At 41.7% G+C, this 23,947-nt stretch overlaps 1 long non-coding RNA gene across 1 annotated transcript; it reads right to left on the reverse strand.

Moving 5' to 3' along the window:
- Positions 1–10,129: 10,129 nt before the first annotated feature.
- On the reverse strand, positions 10,130–11,704 carry LOC134302769 (uncharacterized). The gene is made up of 3 exons (XR_010007580.1): positions 11,503–11,704; positions 11,214–11,298; positions 10,130–11,137 (listed from the first exon to the last, which is right to left on the reverse strand). It is a non-coding gene; the product is annotated as an uncharacterized LOC134302769 (long non-coding RNA).
- Between the last annotated feature and the right edge of the window lie 12,243 nt (positions 11,705–23,947).

Raw genomic sequence — 23,947 nt, forward strand, 5'->3', positions numbered from 1 at the left:
AGCCAGATCTACATCACACGAGCCGGACCTACACATGAGCCGGACCTACACATGAGCCGGACCTACACATGAGCTGGACCTACATCACACAAGCCGGACCTACATCACACTAGCTGGCCCTACACATGAGCCGGACCTACACATGAGCCGGACCTACATCACACAAGCCAGACCTACATCACACTAGCTGGACCTACACATGAGCCGGACCTACACATGAACCGGACCTACATCACACAAGCCAGACCTACATCACACTAGCTGGCCCTACACATGAGCCGGATCTACATCACACCAGCCGGACCTACACATGATCCGGACCTACACATGAGCCGAACCTACACATGAGCTGGACCGTTACATGAGCCGAACCTACACATGAGCTGGACCGACACATGAGCCTGACCTACACATGAGCTGGACCTACACATGAGCCTGACCTACACATGAGCCGGACCTACATCACACGAGCCGGACCTGCATCACACCAGCCGGACCTACATCACACCAGCCGGACCTACACATGAGCCGGACCTACATCACACCAGCCGGACCTACATCACACTAGCTGGACCTACACATGAGCCGGACCTACACATGAGCCGGACCTACACATGAGCCGGACCTACACATAAGCCTGACCTACACATGAGCCTGACCTACATCACACAAGCCGGACCTACACATGAGCCTGACCTACACATGAGCCTGACCTACACATGAGCCGGACCTACATCACACGAGCCGGACCTACATCACACGAGCTGGACCTACACATGAGCTGGACCTACACATGAGCTTGACCTACACATGAGCTGGACCTACACATGAGCTGGACCTACACATGAGCCGGACCTACATCACACGAGCTGGACCTACACATGAGCCTGACCTACACATGAGCCTGACCTACACATGAGCCTGACCTACATCACACGAGCCGGACCTACATCACACGAGCTGGACCTACACATGAGCTGGACCTACACATGAGCTGGACCTACACATGAGCCGGACCTACATCACACCAGCCTAACCAATACTAGCAATCTATGAGGTGCTATCAGCCGGTTGGGCGTCTGCACAGACACGATTGGTTAACAGTGATGAAGAAAAATTATTCTTAGTGTCTGTATGCTTTTGCAAGAAGTTGCAGAGCCAGGAATGGAACCCACAACCTTCGCGCTACACCGTGCAGAGATGTGTGTGTCAGCCGGAGATCAAAGCGAACAGGAAGTGGGACGGGTGACCAGTGTGACTCTGACCACATGTGGAGCTTTAATGATTCCTTTATGTGATTACCGGTCAGACTGCTTCAGGTATGTAAGAGACGTAAGTGCTGACCCTCAGAGTGGACATGACATGCTGTAGGATCGGTTAAGGGGTCACATGGGTCAGCAGGTGACATTTAAAAGTCCACAATACCCCCCATTGATGATAAACAACATAAGAGGTGAGCAGACGGAATGTGTTCACAAACTCAGGAGTGTTTGTGCAGGACGTCGAGGTCTGGACGGGTGACCCGGGGCGTGTGTGCGGTACGAGCGCTTCGGTTCCTGGCCTGGTCTGTGTTTACTCACCGGCATAAACAGAACCAGAGACAGAACGATGATACATGAGGAATAACAAATAAGGTCGAGTGTGTGTGTGTGTGTGTGTGTGTGTGTACGTGATATGAACAAGTTTATGTATTTATTAGGATTTTAACGCTTTGGTTCCACACATGACAGGACAGGTATTTACCGCTTACACAAGATTTATACTGTCGGAGGAAACCGGAGCTCCCGGAGGAAACCCACACAGACACAGGGAGAACATGCAAACTCCACACAGAAAGGACCCGGGGAATCGAACCCAGGACCTTCTTTCTGTGAGGTGACAGTGCCATCCACCGAGCCACCGTGCTTGTCCACATCACTGCCAATACAGCTCCAATACAGGAAATCACATGCTTCTGACTGTGCAGCAGCAGTTTAGGGAAGGTCTTTTTCTGTGCACAAAGCAAGCTCTATAATGTTGTTATTAAACAACATGGATTAAATATGGAGCTGATTGGTTAGGTGTGTGATTTTTTAGGGAGGGGGAGTGAGGGTACAAGTCAAGGAGGAGCATTACCCACAGGACCCCCCACAGGACGATGATGGAAGGACTTGATCTGCAATCTAATTCCAGCAGTTGAGGGTTAAGAGCCTTGCTCAGGGGTCCAACAGTGGCAGCTTGGTGGTGAGACCTGAGCTGGCAACTTTCTGATTACTACAAGGCAATTCAGTTCTCTTGAACCCCCGTGTGTAGTGTCAGTAAAAGCGCCAAAACTGACCAACAGGGGGCACTAGAACACACAAAATCATAAAATCTCAATTTTATATCTGACCGAACTATTCATTTGTGTTTCCTGACTGATTTAAACAATAATTAAAGCTCATTGGGGCGAATATGTGCGCTGATGTGCATGTTTTAACATTATTATTATTATTATTGTTGTTTTTTGTTTCAGAAATGTGAGTGTAATGGAAAATCGATCTGCCACTGCAGTGGAGTAAAAGGTGAAAAGGTGAGGCGTCCATATACATCACATACACTGATCAGCCATAACTTTAAAACCACACACACTGTCCATGTTATCAGCTCCGCTTACCATATAGAAGCACTTTGTAGTTCTACAATTACTGACTGTAGTCCATCTGTTTCTCTGCATGCTTTGTTACCCCCCTTTCATGCTGTTTTATAATGGTCAGGACCCCCACAGGACCACCACAGAGCAGGTATTATTTAGGTGGTGGATGATTCTCAGCACTGCAGTGACACTGACATGGTGGTGGTGTGTTAGTGTGTGTTGTGCTGGTATGAGTGGAGTTTTTAAACACCGTGTCCACTCACTGTCCACTCTATTAGACACTCCTACCTAGTCTGTCCACCTTGTAGATGTAAAGTCAGAGACGATCGCTCATCTATTGCTGCTGTTTGAGACGGTCATCTTCTAGACCTTCATCAGTGGTCACAGGACGCTGCCCACGGGGCGCTGTTGGCTGGGTATTTTTGGTTGGTGGACGATTCTCAGTCCAGCAGTGACAGTGAGGTGTTTAAAAACTCCACTCATACCAGCATAACACACACTAACACACCACTAACAATATTTTTTAATACACTCTGGGATGTTCTGCAGGGGGAAAAGGGATTTGCAGGTGATCCCGGGTCTCCTGGATTACAGGGCTACGCCGTAACTGAGGGGCAGAGAGGGGCACAAGGCCAGAAGACCCATACCCGACCACTCACCTGAGTTTTGGTGTTTCTGTGTGTGTTGTAGGGAGCCGTGGGAAGTCCAGAATTTCTCGGGGCTTCAGGTTTACTGGTAAGATGAGAACAGTCCACGAATCAAGAAGCCAGGATATTAAATCAGGAGCCTTTTTAATCTTAACGTTCAGTCACAGGAAAAAAATGCAGCGGTCTAAAGCACTAGCCCACCACCGCTAAGGAGTCTGGAGTCTGAATCTCGGCTCTGGTGTCAGCCGGCCGGGCGATTAGCATGATGTCTGAGGGAGGGAGGGTCGAAGGGATTCCTCAGTACTGATGCAACTGCGGCCTCTGCTGGTGAGACAGGGAATAATAGAGAGCAGTGCGTGACTCTCTGTACGCGATACTGATCCCCGTGGGAATGAATGTGGGCGTGGCTTAGGTAGGGAGTCCGCAGCAGTGATGTGATAGATCTAGATAATTGAATATAAGACTGTTATGGTGTACATGAGATGTCCAGTGTGTCCAGTATGTCCAGTATGTCCAGTTTAAACTGTGTGTGCTCTAATTAGGGCACGCCTGGAGGACAGGGTCCAGTTGGCACCCCCGGAGTCCCTGGATGTAACGGCACGAAGGTAAAAAGTTCATTTAGATTTTATTTTATTTTATTTTATTTTGCCCTTGAAGATGAATTGTTGAGTCTGGCACATTTATGGCAACAGGGAGACGTGGGTGTACCCGGGTCACCTGGTCCGTCTGGCTTATCCGGACCTCCAGTAAGTAATCGATTCTTATTTAATTGTGTTATCCGACTGATATTAATATTATAATTATTATTTAACATCAGTCAGTAAATGTACTTCCTTTTTAGGGACTTCCTGGCTGGTCTGGACAGAGAGTGAGTGCTTTATTACAATGTCGTTATAAATATATATTTTCTATATTTAAATTGCATGGCAGAGCTGGGATTAGAACCCACAGCCTTCTGATTGACAGCCCAAAGCTCCACCCACTAGGCTGCCACTGTCCCCTGTGACTAAACTGTGATGAAGCAGCTTCATATGTGGAGTTTCCATTATTTTGTCCACCACCCGTATGGGTCCAGGGTCCTCTCTGTGTGGATTTTGCATGTTCTCCCCAATGTCCGGTGGGTTTCCTCAAGGTTGTTATGATACACCTGTTTTATTCAAATTGCATGGCAAAGCCAGGACTGGAACCCACAATCTTCTGATTGACAGCCCAAATCTCCACCCACCCTTTACAGTCAAGTTTATTTGTATCTGATGTCTCTGTTATTTTGTCCACCACCTGTATGGGTCCAGGATCCTCTCTTTGTGGATTTTGCATGTTCTCCCCATGTCCGTTGGGTTTTCTCCAGGTCGCTATGATACACTGTCTTCATTTGAATTGTATTGCAGAGCTGGGACTGGATTCCACAACCTTCTGTTAGGAGTCGGCCTGGTTCCCAGGCGGCCACCAGGGGGGGCCGAACCGCGGTTCACACAGTTAACCCCAGTGCTCGCACTGAAAGAGGCCGATCAACTCCCTCTGCGCCCACCAGAGGGAGCCAAACCCGTGAGCTTCCGCCGGCTGCCACCAGAGGGCGCACAGTCCGTAGTTCGACCAGGGGGAGAAGGACTACAAATCCCAAGGCACCCTCAGGCAATCAGCAGCGACGAGGCACACCTGGCTGAGTTGGTATTTAAAGCAGCGCTCAGCCAGGTGTCCTCGTCACACCCTTGTTCTTTTGTGCTCTCTTGCACGTTATGTTAGGGACACAGGTAACGCGAGGCCTCATAGAGGGTTTGCGGTAGGCCCAGGGGCCGAGGTAATAAAAGTAACTCAGGGAAAGAATAGGTTTTGGTGTGACTCCTTTGCACTCTCCTAATTTTACCAGGAGAATTGCGTACCCCGAATCTCTTCCTCTTTCCATTGTTTTGGCTGCCTGGGGAACCAGCAGTGCTCCCGAGCTCCACCCCGCCCCTTGGGTTTGAGCTCGCACAGGCTCCGCCTCCGATCAGTACGCTCGCCTCACGCCTCTTTCTCTCTATCTCTCGCATCTAGCTCCGGACCCGCGTGGTCGGAGCACTCGCGCCGAGCGCTCAAGCGGATCTCGGGGTTGGCTGGCCTCGGCGGTGTTCGCTACCAGCACCCATCCCCGCTCCGCCTTGAGTGTCGCGCTGGTAAAGTTTAAGCACCTCTGTTCGCTCACGCGAATATATCCATAATAGTCTCGAGGGAGACGAACCTTGATATAAACCCGAGTCGCGGAGAACTAACCGGATCGGGTACGGTTACAAAAAATAACTATATATATATATATATATATATATATATATCTATTTCTTTTTTTGTCGTTATCCGCTCGAAGGCGGCATTTCCTGGGTTCTTATACCTAGAAGCGGGGGTGCAACTACATACTTTCTGAGGTGTATGCAAACATATTATCGGCGCCCCCCCCCCCCCCCCCCCCTTAATAAAATACAAGACATATATTGTACACTTTTATTGTGTTCTTTCGTTACATATTACAGCAGGTGATCTTCTGAAACATCACAAACAAAAAACAGTCTAAGTAAAAATATGTAACGGCAAATCTGAACAACAGCCTGGACTCGATGTAAGATTTTTAAAAAGAGTTGTAACTAAATTGTTACATGTCGTGCTTTTGCACTTGCCCATTTGTCAAGAATACTATCAAATGAAATAGACCGCGCCACATTGTTTTCAATTGAGATCACTGCTAACTGGGTCAAGCGATCATTGCTCATACTCGAACGAAGGTATGTTTTGATGAGCTTCAGCTTGCTAAATGATCTCTCGGCAGATGCAACGGTCAGAGGCATGGTCAGGAATACTCTAAGGGCTACTGTCAAATTTGGAAACACCAAATCAAGATTCTCCTTTATGAGGAAATGTAACTTCTCTAGAGCATTGTAACCCTTCAGTAGACGGCTTGCTGGGTATATTTCTTGAATTATATCTCTTGAAACATCACAGGTAGTCATACACGAACAAACAGCTCTTACAGAAAATGCTGACAAGAAATAATTTTCCGGCATCGATTTGGCGCCCCCTCTGGTGCAGCGCCCCTATGCTTTGCATAAGCTGCATACCCCCTTTTTGCGCCACTGCCTTTCTAGGTAGTTTGATATCGCTATATATACACATTATATATATATACGTATATATATATATATTAGGGCTGTCAAACGATTAAAATTTTTAATCGCGATTAATCTCAGAATTTCATATAGTTAATCGCGATTAATCGCATTAAAAAAAATCTGTGTAAATGTTATAGAAAACAAGGATTTTTATGTGAAATGTTACAATTAAAATGGTGAACATATTTTATGCTAAATGTACTGATGTTAAAAACTGCTGGGACAAGAGAAAACTGTAAGGGAGTTTTATTCACTCACATATTAGGCAGTAATACTATCCAATGGTTTGATGGACGTTTCTACACGAAGTGAGTGTGTTTTGACCCTTTGGGGCTTCCATAGTTCATGGACAACGTGCTTGACTCAGCTGTCCGGTATTCTTTACCGTAACAGAATAAGTTTATTAAAGTGTTCTGCTCCCGACAACTTGTGAATATAGCGTGTATTTATTTCTTTATTATGCAAGTGCAGATGCTACGACGCTCTTTTACATTTTGTTAACAAACCGCAAATGAAAAACGGGGGCAAGTCCGACATTAAAACGTTTGTTCTACCAGTCAAGTCTCAACATGAACTAGAATGTGCGTTAATGGCACTATTTTTTTTTAATCGCGTTAAATTGAGATTGCGTTAATGCGTTATTATCGCGTTAACTTCAACAGCCCTAATATATATAGCTATCGCTCGGTTGCGTCATAGCGTGTGTGTGTCTGAGTTCCCCGGTTCGAATCTCGCTCGCGGGGTTGCCGTGAGCGCGGTGAGAATAATTTATTGTGCAGTGCACACGAGATCCTTTTGGAGCTTTCTTTTGTTTAAACATTTTGGAGGACTGAGGTCTACTCGTTGTGTTACGTTTGGGGTTTTATTTATATTTAGATATTTCAGTTGGCTTGGGCTCGCCCGGCCCCTCCTCTTTCATTCGGTGCAGATAGTCACCTAATTTGTGTATTCTAAACCGGCACCTCTCGCCTCCGAGTCCTCACCTTACATATATCATAACACCTTCTGATTGACATCCCAAATCTCCATTCACTCTTTAAAGTCAAGCTCATTTGTATCTACAGTTTCCATTATTTTGTCCACCACGTGTATGTAATCTCAGGGTCCTTTCTGTGTATTTTGCACGTTCTCCCGGTTGTTATGACACATTTCCTTTATTCAAATTGTATGGCAGAGCCAGGACTGGAACCCACAACCTTCTGATTGACAGCCCAAATCTCCACCCACCTTTTAAAGTCAAGTTATTTTGTCCACCACCTGTATGGGTCTGGGGTTCTTTCTGTGTACATTTTGCATGTTCTCCCCATATCCGTTGGGTTTTCTCCAGGTCGTTATGATACACCTGTTTTATTCAAATTGCATGGCAAAGCCAGGACTGGAACTCACAACCTTCTGATTGACACCCTAAATCTCCACCCACCCTTTCTCATTTGTATCTGATGTTTCCGTTATTTTGTCCACCACCTGTATTGGTCCAGGGTCCTCTCTGTGTGGATTTTGCATGTTCTCCCCATGTCTGTTGGGTTTCCACTGGGTCGTTATGATACACTTCCTTTATTTTAATTGTGTTTCAGAGCCGGGACTGGAACCCACAACCTTCCTATTGATTGCCCAAAATCTCCACCCACCCTTTAAAGTCAAGCTCATTTGTATCTGATGTTTCCGTTATTTTGTCCACCACCTGTCTTGGTCCAGGGTCCTCTCTTTGTGGATTTTGCATGTTCTCCCCATGTTCGTTGGGTTTTCACCGGGTCGTTATGATACACCTGTTTTATTTAAATTGAATGGCAGAGCTGGGACTGGAACTCACAACCTTCTGATTGACATCGCAAATAACTATCCACCCTTTAAAGTCAAGCTAATTTGCATCTGGTGTTTCCGTTATTTTGTCCACCACTTTTATGTCATCTTTTTGGGTCCAGGGTCCTTTCTGTGTAAATTTAGCATGTTCTCCCGTGTCTGTATGGGTGTTTTCTGATACGCTTGCTTTATTTAAATAGTTTTTTCTGGATGTTCCCATCACAATGGCATCACAACTGACCGCTGCACCCCTAAATAATCCCGTTTCTCTCTCCGATCTGATTTTTGGGTAACAGGGCGACTGTTCTCCCAGCGTCGGGTCTGAAAGGGATAAAAGTGTCTGTCCAAACAGTGGATGGCAGAGCCAGGATTCAAACCCACAACCTTCTGATTGATACCCCAAAGCTCCACCCATTAGGCTTGACCCTTGTAACTGAACTGTGATGAGGCAGCTGTAAAGTCAGGTTAATTTGTATATAGTGTTTCTGTTATTTTGTCCACCACCTGTGTGCACTCTCCTTAGAACCAGGGTCATTTCTGTGTGGGTTTTGCATGTTCTCCACAGCCCAAAGATGTGCAGTCAGGTTAACTGAAGATACTAGAAATTCTCTTTAGTGTGTGTGTGTGCCCTGTGATGGCCTGGCGACCTGTCCAAGGTGTTTCCTACCTTTTTGCCCAGTAAAACACACCCACCCACAGCAACCCTGAACAGGATACAGTGGTGGTACACCAGACACTGCGTGAATGTAAACAGGATTCCGTTATGTACACACGGGTTTATTTATTTATCTAGTCTAGTCCAGATGTGGCGGGGGTTTGGAGAGGCTCTTGAACTGATGTGTGGTTCGTTGCAGGGACCTCCGGGGCCTCCTGGACCTCCAGGACTGAAGGTATTCACAGCTGATTGCTCATCGCTCAAGTGTGGAACTGTTCTTCTCATGTATTTTACTACGGTACTGATATGTGTGTGTTTGTTTTTTTTGATACGGTGGGTTTAGGGAGATCAGGGACTTCCTGGTACACCCGGTAAACGAGGAACGATCCTGTATGCAACCACCGGGAAGAACTCGAAGGTAATATTTAATTCTTCTATAAACTTCAAAGTGACTGGAGGACTTATCGGGGGGCGCGGGGCAGGTAAACGCTGACTTCACACAGACGCAACAGTTTAGGGAAGGCGCTTTCCTGTTCAAGCGTGACTCGAGCTTTGGAATGAAGCGGAACATCAATTGAGGCTTTCTTGACCGACACCGAGGGCCAAGAGCCTTGCTCAGGAGTCCAGCGGTGAAGACTAAACCAGCATCCTTCTTATTACCAGTCCAGTACCTCAACCAGTGAGCTACCACAGCCCTAAACGCAAATTATTGGGGTGTCCACATATTTTTGCCCGTATTTAATGTGTCATAACAGTTCCACAAGTTCTCAAAACATCAGTGCAGTGCATCTTTTGACTGAACGGGCACAAATTCCCACAGGCATACTTCGGCCCTCCTAGAAAAAAGTTTGGACACCCCTGTATTAAACAGCTTTACGTCTGACTTCAGTAAATAAATAATTCAGTTCACCTTTTGTTAAAAAAAATCGACCGTCAATCACATTTTAGTTCTGTTCCATGACAGATTACGATATACTCATCTCACGATATACTCATCTCACACACACATAAATCCATAGACATATATACAGTATATAGCATGTGTGATGTACTAAAGCAATAAGCCACGAGAGGCCGTACGTTACTGTGATTTTAGCACGGGGATGACGTTTTTGGCACGACGCAAAGCGGAGTGCCAAAAACTTCTTTCCCCGTGCTAAAATCATAACAGTAACGCACGGTCTCGAGTGGCTTATTGCATTTATAAAACGGCGGTCAACATAAAATACAATAAATACAACAATGTTTCATTCATAAATGTATTTATTGTGTATAAACTTACAATAAAGCATTCTTCCGCGACGCAAGGTAATCCGATTAACAGTGTTGCTAGGCAACATGAGGGCGAAAATAACATTAATTTATTCTATTCAGTGGCGTATTAATATGGAATGATGTGAGGCGGTCATAGGTGTGAGTTTATCGGGGATTTTACAACGGCTTCGAACACGGCTCAGCCAATCAGATTTTAGGACCGGAACTATCCGTTTTATGAATTTATTTTTAATTGCCACGAACCCCACGTGGGCCGGATGTGGCGTACGACGCCCAGGTCTGCTTTAGGCGCTTGCGATCAACTCAGCTACATTTAAGAAATATCTGCCGATCACCAATCGCAAATTTTTATTAAAACCAATACATAGCCGATCGATCGTTCCATCTCTTCTATTAACAGCCCTGTTAAAATTGTCCACTATGTACTCATCAGCAAGATTAAAATCATGCCCAGGTACATAAACCAAAATAACAGTGGGAGATAGTGTGGTCTAAATGACACTGTTAAGAGTTCGTACTGTCTATAGCTCTCCGTCTCTCTCACTGTGTAGTTGGTCGCTCATTTGCTGTTTACAGCCATGCAGAGACCGCCCGCAAGCGTCTTCCTTGTTTTGGTCGCATCTCTGTCAAGGCCAATGATGGTAAACCCCTCCAACTGGTTATCTGTGTCTGCTGAAAGACAGGTCTCAGTAAAACTAAAAAGACTGGTCTGTCCGTAATCCCCATCGAACTTCAGAAGTGTTGAGTTTTGTTGCGTAATGAGCGCACCTTTGTCAGCTTGATAGCTGGTAACGGAAGCCGGCTACCCCTTCTCCTCAGCTGGTTCTGTATGCCTTCTCTTGATCCTCTTGTGCTCCATATACGCTTTTACCACCCCTCTCAAAGTAATTCCAGTGGTATAATTTTGCTCGATAGGAGATCAGCCTGCTCTGGTCTCCTTCAATGACAAGCTTGCAACAGAGACCTCCAGAACTAACACTTTGGTCTGCCCATTTTCAGGATCTGTACCCTACGAAAGAGACACAGAAATACATTAAATTAACTGTTTCTCATATCATAGACATGCTTCTTGATAGCATACTTACCAGACATTTCTTGAATAACCTTGTGAGATCTTCTCTTAGAAACAAAGGCACAGCACTTTTCTGGTGGGCTACAATGTCAGAGGTCCTGAAATAAACACAAAAATGAAAGCATATTTACTATGAAGAATCCAGCACAGCACTTTTCTGGTGGGCTACAATGTCAGAGGTCCTGAAATAAACACAAAAATGAAAGCATATTTACTATGAAGAATCTAGCTAAACATTTGTGGTTTATTAAAATGTTACCGTTGTTGCAAAAACACTGAAATAATACCAGATCTTAACCTACCTGACACTGTAGATGAAGTGGCATGTTCCTTTGAGACCAGCGTCTAGATCGTCAGGGTTCGCACTTATTATAGTTTGAAAATCCTTAACGGTGTATTTTTGTGGATTCTGCTTTGATGAGAGCTAAAAGTTGGACGGTTGTTTGTTTTAAATCCACATCAAACATGGGGACACTGAACTGTTTTACGGTTTTTAAGATTTGGTTTCCAAGATGAGTAGGAAACTGTTTTTCAGTACAAATTTCTTGAAAATCACAGGATCTACACTTAAATGTTAAGAGTTTGTGATGCACTGAAGTGCTGTTGCAGTGGGATCTGGAAAGATGTGATCTTAAGGCACATGTTGTTCTGAAGACACACACAGTCTGTATGAATACAAGGCCAGTAGGAAAGCTTCTCATGATGAAGTCGATAGTGTCTCCAAAGGACAGCTTGGCTTAAGCTGGTGAAATTGCATGCAGCCCTGCAATTACATGAATCTGAAAAAACAAGAAACATCACTTTAATTTTTATATTGGAATCTAATGGTTTAATTGTAATCATTAATTAAAATAAATAATTAATAAACCACTGATTAACTAATAATTAAACCATCTTACAATGTATTATTCTTGAATAACTATGTACTATCTGGTAAATCCTTTCGAACTAATGTGCATCCTTTCGAACTAATGTGCATATGTATGAAGTGTGGATCCAAATCATGGTCAGGGGTTTTAAGGGATTAGAACTGCAATGAACTTACAGCATTATGATCGCACACCAATAATTACTGTCCTAAGCATTAGTAGTTACAATGCCAGTTACAGTTTAGACACACGTATGACTGTGTTTTTAATTATCTTACATTTATTTCTATCTAAAAACTTATGCAGGAATTATTGACATTTGTTTTTAATTCAAATATAAATACATAAGTTAATATGTACATACCTCCTCCAAGTCGTTTTCAGACATCAAGTATTCATATTCATTAGCTTCAGTCTTCCTAACCACACATGAAGCTGATGGAGAGACAATTCCATTATAGCTCTATTATAACTGACATTTATGCATCAAAATGGATTGTTATTCTGTACTTCTGTATATACACATTCTGAAAATATGAATGAGTCTGTATCTTAAATATATATTGATTAAGTAATTAACACTTAAAACACCACATCTACAGTATATTCCATCATTACACATAAACCACACTTACAAACAGGATAAACTGTACTATTTTACAATCATGCAAGACTTTTTTCATCATCCTCTGAACAAGTTAAATGATGTTTGTAATTTTGAAAATTGGGGTATTTTTTACTGAAATTAAGCACCCTGGCTGAGCGCCGACTATTTTATTGTACTTGAATGTAAGTTGTAATGATAATTATACAAAACAGTAACGGCACACAAAAGTCACGGGTTGGAACACATGAAAATAATTTCTAACAGCGGAAAGTGGAATAAAACAAACATTAAAAATCTTATGATTAAGTAAAACCCTAAAGAACATTATGAGTAGCTTTGTGAAGAACAACAGAATTAATGAGTCTTATTTGATTTGTATTTAGCTTTAAGTAAATAACATTAGGCTACCAAATAAATCCTAAACTCAAACTAAATGCATGAATGTGTAAAATAAGCATTATTATTTCCAATAAACACAACCCACATTTAGCAAAAATTAATACTAAATAAATATTGTATAACTTACCTTTCTGAAACCGCATGTGAAGCACCATTCAAATTGAGCCCCTGGTTTGCAGACGGAGAAACCCTGCGTTTATCCATGTGCCTTAGTGCGCGTGTGCAATCAGCCAATTAAACAAATTAACATTGTGTATCTGAAAATTGATTGTTGTGGTAACTCAGAGAATCTTGTTGGCACAATATCAGGGTGAAATCTGTTGACCTGACATGTTTTTGCTTGTTCATGCTAAGTGATTCAGATTTCCTTGTTTCAGTAACTCCAAATCCCAAATCAGGGATCACTGCTCAGTTCTTGGTGTTTCAGGGCTTTATAATGATAAGGTTGGGGGTAGCTCTCGTTTAGATGTTTCCAGATGTTGATTGCTCTTCTCTGTGTGTTTATGATAAAAAAAATAAAAAAATGAAATAAAAAAAGAAAATCTGCCCAATTCTGCCCTGCACGCATTGTTCGTGGTGTTTCTGTGCACTTTTAGGATGGTTTTACAGAACTCTGTGTGCAGGGTCTCTGTTGGATGTTTGTCCCAATTATGGAATTGATGGTGTGTTAGTGAACCCCAAAATGTATTGCCATACGGCAATTGGTTCAATCATTGATTAAAAAATATTTAAGTCAGATTAGAATAGGAATAGGAAAGTTTTTGTTTGTTTGTTTGTTTGTTTTTGGGGGGGGGAATTTTTTTTTTTTTTTGGATTTTTTTTTTTTTTTTTTTTTTTTTTTTTTTTTTTTTACACACACACACACACACACACACAGAGAGAAAGAAAGCGTGATGTGCGATCCGGGCACGTCAGGCAGTTCTAGTCAGTCTCTAGTCTGCAAACAGCAACAAACAAAATCATACAATTAATATTCCTAATGATAATAACAATAAGTAGAATATTATAACATTGTAATACCTACATTAATTATGATTATTTACAATAATATTACTTATAATATTAACAACAATAATAATACTATGAATATTTTAAATAGTAATAATACAAATATACTAATAATACTTGTTAATGATTTCCAAATTAATATTACCAATAACAAAAATATAAAATAATACAATCATAGTAAATATTTATAATACTATATGTAGTATTTTTTTTTTATAATAATATTAATATATACTACTAATGCTGGATTATACATACAAATGATCTATGTAAAATAGATATAATGATTAACTACAATAATATAAAGTACAATAATACATATATATATACAGTGAGGATAATAAGTATTTGATACACGGCCGATTTAGCAAGATTTCCCATTTACTAAGAATGGAGAGGCCTGTAATTTTTATCAGAGGTACACTAATTGTGAGAGACAGAATCTAAAAAAAAAATAATCCAGATAATCACATTGTATGATTTTTAAATAATTAATTTGCATTTTATTGTATGAAATAAGTATTTGATCACCTACCAACCAGCAAGAATTCTGGCTTTCACAGACCTGTTAGTTTTTCTTTAAGAAGCTCCTCCTATTCTGCACTCATTACCTGTATTTATTGCCCCATGTTTGAACTCGTTCACACAACACAATTCTCGCCCTGATTTTCGCTCGGCAACTGGCTAGATTTGCCGGCTCGGGAGCAACTCGCAACTTAATCGCTAAGTGTGAACTACCCAACAACTCAGCCCGACCGGCTCGCCGAGCGCTCGGCGACAGAATCATGATTTCTAGCATGTCAGATATCTGATCTGAGATGTGTGACTGGCAGCTAAACGCAGGCGAGGAGTGTAAACAGGTGGGACGGGGGATAATATAGTTTATAGCAGTATACACCGACACACTCACGTTTTACAGTATTTCTGATCTGATCGTCCTCTACAAAACATTTATATCCATGCTGCATTGCAAAATTATTAATTAACCTCCAACAATCCATACTGTTCGTGTTGCCAAATCCACTCAGATCCACGAGATTCAGTCGTGTAGTGTGAACTGTTCAGCAACCTTTGCATAAAAGACACCTGTCCACACACTCAATCAATCAATCACACTTAAACCGCTTCACTATGGTCAAGATCAAAGAGCTGTCAAAGGACACCAGGGACAAAATTTGTAAACCTGCACAAGGCTGGGGTGGGCAACAGGACAATAGCAAACTTCTTGGTTGGATGGGCAGCGTCTTAAGACGGCCATTTTTTTGGTCTTTCCAGAGAGGTACAATTGGATTCAAGTCCGGGCTCTGACTGGGGCACTCAAGGACATTCACAGTCTGCTCCTGAAGCCACTCCTTTGTTATCTTGGCTGTGTGCTTTGGGTCATTGTCGTGTTGGAAGATGAATCGTTGCCCTAGTCTGAGTTCCAGAGCACTCTGGAGCAGGTTTTCTTGAAGAATCTCTCTATATTTGGCTGCTGTCATCGTACCCTATATGCAACTAGTCGCCCAGTTCCTGCCGCAGAAAAACATCCCCACAGCATGATGCTGCCACCAGCATGCTTCACAGTAGGGATGGTGTTAGCCAGCCGATAAGCAGTGCCTGTTTTTCTCCAGACATGACACTTGTAGTTCAGGACAACAAGGTATATTTTGGTTTCATCAGACCAGATAATTTTGATTCCTCTGGTCTGAGAATCCTTAAGGTCTTTTTTGGCAAACCCTTTTAGTGAGAAGTGGCTTCCATCTGGCCACTCTACCATAAAGGCCTGATTGGTGGAGTGTGTTAGCAATGGTTGACCTACTTTATGGTTGTTCTATCTCAAGGGAACACTGGAGCTCTGCCTTAGTGACCATTGGGTTCTTGGTCACCTCCCTGACCAAGGCTCCCCGATTACTCAGTTTGGTCGGGCAGCCAGATCTAGGAAGGGTTCTGGTGGTTCCAAACTTCTTCCATTTTTGAATAAGAGACCATAGTGCTTTTCGGGAACTTCAATGCTGCTAACATTTTTTTTGTATCCTTCCCCAGATTTGTGCCTGGACACAATCTGGTCTCGGAGGTCTAAAGACAATTTCTTTTGACTTCATTGCTTGGTTTCTGCTCTGATATGCACAGTTAACTGTGAGACCTTTTATAAACAAGTGTGCCATTCCAAAATATGTTTAATCAACTGAATTTACCACAGGTGATCTCCAATCAAATTTTTAACAAATGTGTAACTTTTTCCCCGTGTGGATATATAACAGTGTGCAATATTTTTCCTAAGTGCAATTATTTGTAAATATTTTTTAGAGTTTTTCTGACTTTATTATTATTATTATTATTATTGTACTTCTTATTCTTATTGTACTGAGTGCTGTACTATCCTTTCACTGCTGCAACAATGTGAATTTGCCCACTGTTTGACTAATAAACGATTATTTATTTTTATTAACTTTTATACAGCTGTTAGCAACTGTACTTAATAATTAGAAGTCACCTGATTGGCTCACCTTGACACTGGCGTGCTTTCCTCATTATTCTGCGTCATAAGCATGCAGCGCCTCCTGATCTTTGTCTTCCATATCGAAAAACTGTCCAATGAGAACACAAGATGCAGTGTGAGGAAAAATGCAGGAGAAGTGTGTAAAAGGCTGTACAGGGGTTTAATGTAGTTTATATCATAATACACCGACACACACACAAGTATTACAGTATTTCTGACCTTATTGTTCTCTACAAAACCCATTAGCCTATTAACCTCCAACTCACTATAGAACAATCCAAGCAAAATCCACTAAGATTCATTTTATTTTTTCTCTTCGTTTTCACGCGCACAAACTTTGATCGCTCGCTACTTGTTGACGTGCATTTTTGGACGTATCATTAAACCTTTCGTCACTTCTCACATTTTCACGACAAAACGATATTTGGGAGACCAGAGAAGCTCACCTGAGATTCCAGTTGGTGATAGATCGTAAAGTGTGAAACCCCCCATCACTGATCAATCGTGTAGTGTGAAATACACACCGACTGAGAAGACTCCTGAGTGCCAGAGATTCAGTCGTGTAGTGTGAACTGTACAGGTACCCACCAAATCAGAAAGCCATGTAGTGTGAACTTGGCATTATTGATCTCCACACACCAAAATGGCTAAATATGAAACCACTGTGAGTCAATTACCTCACATCAGCCAAAAAGGGTCCCAAATTCACTCCTAGTTTTTATTTCAGTGAACTACATATGGTACGAGACTTCCAGTTTCAGACAGAGCAAAGTATTTTCATTCAAAAATAAATAGGTACTGAACCCAAAATGTTTGTTCCCATTTGAAACCGAGGATAGTAGGTTTTTCCCAGCTTAAACCCCGAAGACCTTGGGCGTGTCAGGCTGTAGAGGAAAGAGAACACAATAACGTGGTTGCAATAAAAACCTGTCTGTCCGGGTGGCACAGCGGGATAATCTGCTAGCGCACCAGTGCAGGGATTCTGAACTCCAAGTTCAAAACTCAGCACTGCCACCAGTCAGCTGGGCACCCGCTAGTGGGCATAACTGGTCATTAAAGTCTGCAGGGCAGTAAAAACAGAAGGTGAAGGACCCTCTTTGATATAGACCACATCATTACAGCCAGATGACTGGGTCGACTTTCTACACGCAGTGCTCAGGAGGGCTGAACCACAGAGAGATTAGTGACTGTATAAACAGTGTTTACCTGTGTAAATCAGACATGTTAGAGAAAGGTGGGAGTTGAAGGTCACGGTCATGGCTGGAACATGAGGACGTGAATGCCGTGAGGAGGTGAATGTCACAACACAGTGCATCCAACCCTTCTTGTGCCAGTCAGAGTGCCCATGCAACTCCAGTTCACTATAGAAAGCATCAACAATGGGGCAACAGAAGAAGGTCGACACAAATCCAGTTTTCTGAAGAACAGGCTGAGCACAATCCACCTCGAAACAAAGAGGCTAAACAAGCTGCAGGTCAAATCCTGGTACCACATACCACCAGACAGTCCAGGTCTCAGTGGGTCAGAGGCTTAAGAACCATTAATTACTATCGTTTGCATTAACAAATCACTGCATAACTGGTGTGGATAACAGATATTACGTGAGCTGCTCTTTCTGTGTACTGGCTTTCACACTGAGCCAGATGAAAGCTCCCAGCATGCATCAGCGTAGGTGAACACTGATTACGGAGTAGCCAGAGACCTTCCCGCATCCTAATTCTGCAGCGTGTGTCACGTCTCCAACACAACCTGAATCTTAGCTTAATATTGTCAGGGTTTGTTCTTTTAATAGAGGAGAGTAAACGATGTATTCAATTACTGCCTGATCATTAAATCTACAGAGATGTTTGTGGATTTTAAATCCTAGACGAGGATGTGTGATCGTCGCTGTGTGATATGGTGGCACTAGTAAATAAAACACACTCACTCTGGCTGTTGTTGCTGGGCTTTCCTGGCTTTGCTGAAATAGAAAAAAAGCAGCACGTCATTAATTCGGCAGGCGGCTTCATACAGAGATCCGTATCGCACACATGGTCACGCACCAATATCCATTATTTCCCGTCTCTGTGCAGCACCATCGATCAGCCAACAGAGGGCGTAAATGCAGCGCTCTCTCTCTTCAGGATAAGCTAGTTGTTGTTGTGTAGGTGACTAGAGTGATGTTTGTTCTTTGTATTGCTTCACCTTGGTGAGTAGTAGCCCAATACTTTAACACATCTAACACATTTGGGATGAATTAGAATCCCCACTGTAAGCCAGACCTAATAACTAAACATCCAATTACTTTACTAAAGATTTTGTAGCCTCATGGAAACAAATCCCGACAGTTATGTTCCAATATCTAGTGATTCTAACATTCTATCAACCCAAACAGAACATTTGTAAACAAAAGGCAGCTGGAGCCTAGAGGTTAAAATACTGGACTAGTAATTAAACGGTTGCCGGTTCAAGCCTCACACTGGCAGGTTACCACTGCTGGGCCCTTGAGCAAGGCCCTTAACCCTCAAGTGCTTGGATTGTACACTGTCCCAACTGTAAGTCACTTTGGATAAAAGCATCTGCTAAATGCCGATATGTAAATGTATTTACTTTGAGTTGTAACATACCTGTTCATTTTCTTCCTCTGGAGGATGGTCACATCTGAGAAATAAAACACACAGACATTTGTACATCAACACGTTACAGCAGGTACTAAACTTAAATCACATCCAGTTTCACTGAGGGCTGGTCCAGTGAAGTGGCAACGTTTGTTTATTTTGTAAAACAAAAATACGTCTAGCTCTCTTGACAAATGTCCATGTGCATTCTTATTTAACCCCCGCCTCAGTATTTACCCTGATAAGCTCTAATAAGAGATTTTGGGAAGCGCTACCAGGCTGCTGACTTTATTTCCAGTTCATGCTTTTTTAGAATCCCACCCATTATATAATAAATGAACCGCTGTCTGGACAGTGTGTTATGGTGACACCAGCCATGGAGAGGACTGTTGCTGGTAACACCGGATGGATATGAGCCTGACTGCAGCTTTTGAAAAGCTATGTACGCTTTACTCTCTGTTTTAATGCCAGAGAGATTAGTGACTGTATAAACAGTGTTTACCTGTGTAAATCAGACATGTAAGAGAAAGGTGGAAGTTGAAGGTCACGGTCATGGCTGGAACATGAGGACGTGAATGCCGTGAGGAGGTGAATGTCACAACACAGTGCATCCAACCCTTCTTGTGCCAGTCAGAGTGCCCATGCAACTCCAGTTCACTATAGAAAGCATCAACAATGGGGCGACAGAAGAAGGTCGACACAAATCCAGTTTTCTGAAGAACAGGCTGAGCACAATCCAACTCGAAACAAAGAGGCTAAACAAGCTGCAGGTCAAATCCTGGTACCACATACCACCAGACAGTCCAGGTCTCAGTGGGTCAGAGGCTTAAGAACCATTAATTACTATCGTTTGCATTAACAAATCACTGCATAACTGGTGTGGATAACAGATATTACGTGAGCTGCTCTTTCTGTGTACTGGCTTTCACACTGAGCCAGATGAAAGCTGCCAGCATGCATCAGCGTAGGTGAACACTGATTACGGAGTAGCCGGAGACCTTCCCGCATCCTAATTCTGCAGCGTGTGTCACGTCTCCAACACAACCTGAATCTTAGCTTAATATTGTCAGGGTTTGTTCTTTTAATAGAGGAGAGTAAACGATGTATTCAGTTACTGCCTGATCATTAAATCTACAGAGATGTTTGTGGATTTTAAATCCTAGACGAGGATGTGTGATCGTCGCTGTGTGATATGGTGGCACTAGTAAATAAAACACACTCACTCTGGCTGTTGTTGCACGGAAGATGTGCCCTCCTGGCTTTGCTGAAATAGAAAAAAAGCAGCACGTCATTAATTCAGCAAATATCTGCTTTATTTTAGAAAACACTCTATACAGCACCCTGTAAGTTCAAACTGGCTGAACTGTGGACCGTCTTTTAGACCTTATTAATGCATAAACAGAATAAAAAAGAAACCATTACATTCTAAACATGTTCTTTACATGTGTATGTAAACTACTGACTTTATATTGAGCTTTGCAGTTGGACTGTTTTTTTTTTTTATGGAACTGAACGTGTGTGTTTGTGTGTGTGTGTGTGTGTGTGTGTGTGTGTGTGTGTGTGTGTGTGTGGTGCTGGATTTGATCTCAGCAACAGAAAGTGGGTTCCAATCGACAAGCGTAACTTTAATAATTATTTTGTGAACCTTAAAACGTGTTTGTATCTTATTTTTATGCATTTAGTCATATCCAACTGCCCGATCATATTTCACCTCTACTGCTGCAGACTTCCACTTCTGACCGAAAGGGTCATGACTAAGACATCTTTAACACATCTAACACATTTGGGATGAATTAGAATTCCCACTGTAAGCCAGACCTAATAACTAAACGTCCAACTACTTTACTTTTTTGTAGCTTCATGAAAACAAATCCCGACAATTATGTTCCGATATCTAGTGATTCTAACATTCTATCAACCCAAATAGAACATTTGTAAACAAAAGGCAGCTGTAGCCTAGAGATTAAAATACTGGACTAGTAATAAAATGGTTGCTGGTTCAAGCCTCACCACTGCCAGGTTAACACTGTTGGGCCCCTGAGCAAGGCCCTTAACCCTTTGGATAAAAGCATTTGTTAAAAATGTAAATGTATTTATTTTGAGTTGGAACATACCTCCAGATGCTCCTCCGGGGGGGATGGTTCACCTTCAAACAATCAAACACAATCAGAATTAAAAACAACAGGACAAAGTATACTGAGCAACACATTGGTGACAGTCAGTTATTGTATACCCACAAAGCACAGAAATCTGCCCTGTACAGTAACAGTATGCAAACTTTTGACTGGATAAACAGACTTGACTAATGGAAGTAAAATGAAGTAAATCTTGTATTTATAAGAAACATTGATATAATACACATACCAACATGTGCATTATTATTAATAGGAAATCAAGTTGTGGCTGATGGTAAATAAACACACTGAAATTTAAGCCCTAACAATATATAAGTAAAAAATAAGCACATATTACATTTAACGCTATACGAATTTAACGTGTAAATAAATGTAAAAAAAATTGCTAATAAAAGAATTCTGTTCTAACTGTTGCTAAACCCCAACAATACAACACATCTCAACTCACCCCTGTGCATCTACACAGACCCCAGGTCATCATTTATGTAGCTAGAAAAGCATCCAGTGTCAGCAAAATTATAATTTATCTTGTTTTTTTTTATCTGAAATAATACATTTAACACGTTTCACTTAATGCATGATCGAAAGCAATGTTGACCAATCACAACGCTTGATTCACCCAGAGCTCCTTAAAAAGTCCCGTCCACAGGCCAGTCATATTTCTACCATTATCGATACCAACGTTGGTATTGGTATCGGCTCGATATCGGTGATACTGGTCCTGTATTTAATTGGTATCAGATCGATTACAAATTTTGCAGTATCGCACACCACTAGTAGAGAGAACAGAGTGGCGACTATGGCGTCAAAATAGGGCCAAAAGTATCGAGAACTAAAAAGCTGATTTTGAGTTCATTTTGTATTTCATATTTATGAAGTCAAAAGAAAGATGCAAATATCGCAAAAAAAAGTTTTTATGTTTTAAGAGGTGGAAAAGTTCGAGTATGGCATCGCCGAAATGCAAAAAAAAAAAAGGGGGTTTTGCGAATAAACGATGACGTATACACACACACACACACACATCAGTGGCGATTTCTTTAAGACTGCAAGGGAAGCTCAGCTTCTTGCCACCGTTTCCATGAATTAGTAGGAATTATGAAGCCAAGGGAACTTCATGACAGCAGGGCTGAGTGGTGATTTAAGACGATGCAGAGGATTACAGAGGATTACTGCATAAGTTGCTCTATGCTACAAGACAGAGCTGACAAGAGCATGATTGAAATGATAGATATTTAGAGCAGCTATATTATTGAGATGTGCTACCTATAGTTTATAATAAGATACAGAGCTACCCAGATGTGCTACCTATAGTTTATAATAAGATACAGAGCTATCCAGATGTGCTACCTATAGTTAATAATAAGATACAGAGCTATCCAGATGTGCTACCTATAGTTTATAATAAGATACAGAGCTATCGATAATGTGCTACCTATAGTTTATAATAAGATACAGAGCTATCCAGATGTGCTACCTATAGTTAATAATAAGATACAGAGCTATCCAGATGTGCTACCTATAGTTTATAATAAGATACAGAGCTATCCAGATGTGCTACCTATAGTTTATAATAATATACAGACCTATCCAGATGTGCTACTTATAATTAATAATAAGATACAGAGCTATCCAGATGTGCTTCCTGTAGTTAATAATAAGATACAGAGCTATCCAGATGTGCTACCTATAGTTTATAATAAGATACAGAGCTACCGATAATGTGCTACCTATAGTTTATAATAAGATACAGAGCTATCCAGATGTGCTACCTGTAGTTAATAATAAGATACAGAGCTATCCAGATGTGCTTCCTATAGTTTTTAATAAGATACAAAGCTATCCAGATCTGCTACCTGTAGTTAATAATAAGATACAGAGCTATCCAGATGTGCTTCCTATAGTTTTTAATAAGATACAGAGCTATCGAGATGTGCTACCTATAGTTTATAATAATATACAGACCTATCCAGATGTGCTACCTATAGTTAATAATAAGATACAGAGCTATCCAGATGTGCTACCTTTAGTTAATAATAAGATACAGCTATCCAGATGTGCTACCTATAGTTTATAATAAAATAGAGCTATCAATAATGTGCTACCTATAGTTTATAATAAGATACAGAGCTATCCAGATGTGCTACCTATAGTTTATAATAAGATACAGAGCTATCGAGATGTGCTACCTATAGTTAATAATAAGATACAGAGCTATCCAGATGTGCTACCTATAGTTTATAATAAGATACAGAGCTATTGAGATGTGCTACCTATAGTTTATAATAATATACAGACCTATCCAGATGTGCTACTTATAATTAATAATAAGATACAGAGCTATCCAGATGTGCTTCCTGTAGTTAATAATAAGATACAGAGCTATCCAGATGTGCTACCTATAGTTTATAATAAGATACAGAGCTACCGATAATGTGCTACCTATAGTTAATAATAAGATACAGAGCTATCCAGATGTGCTTCCTACAGTTTTTAATAAGATACAGAGCTATCGAGATGTGCTACCTATAGTTTATAATAATATACAGACCTATCCAGATGTGCTACCTATAGTTAATAATAAGATACAGAGCTATCCAGATGTGCTACCTTTAGTTAATAATAAGATACAGAGCTATCCAGATGTGCTACC

This window comes from Trichomycterus rosablanca, chromosome 25, assembly GCF_030014385.1.
Source record: "Trichomycterus rosablanca isolate fTriRos1 chromosome 25, fTriRos1.hap1, whole genome shotgun sequence".
Taxonomy (NCBI): domain Eukaryota; kingdom Metazoa; phylum Chordata; class Actinopteri; order Siluriformes; family Trichomycteridae; genus Trichomycterus; species Trichomycterus rosablanca.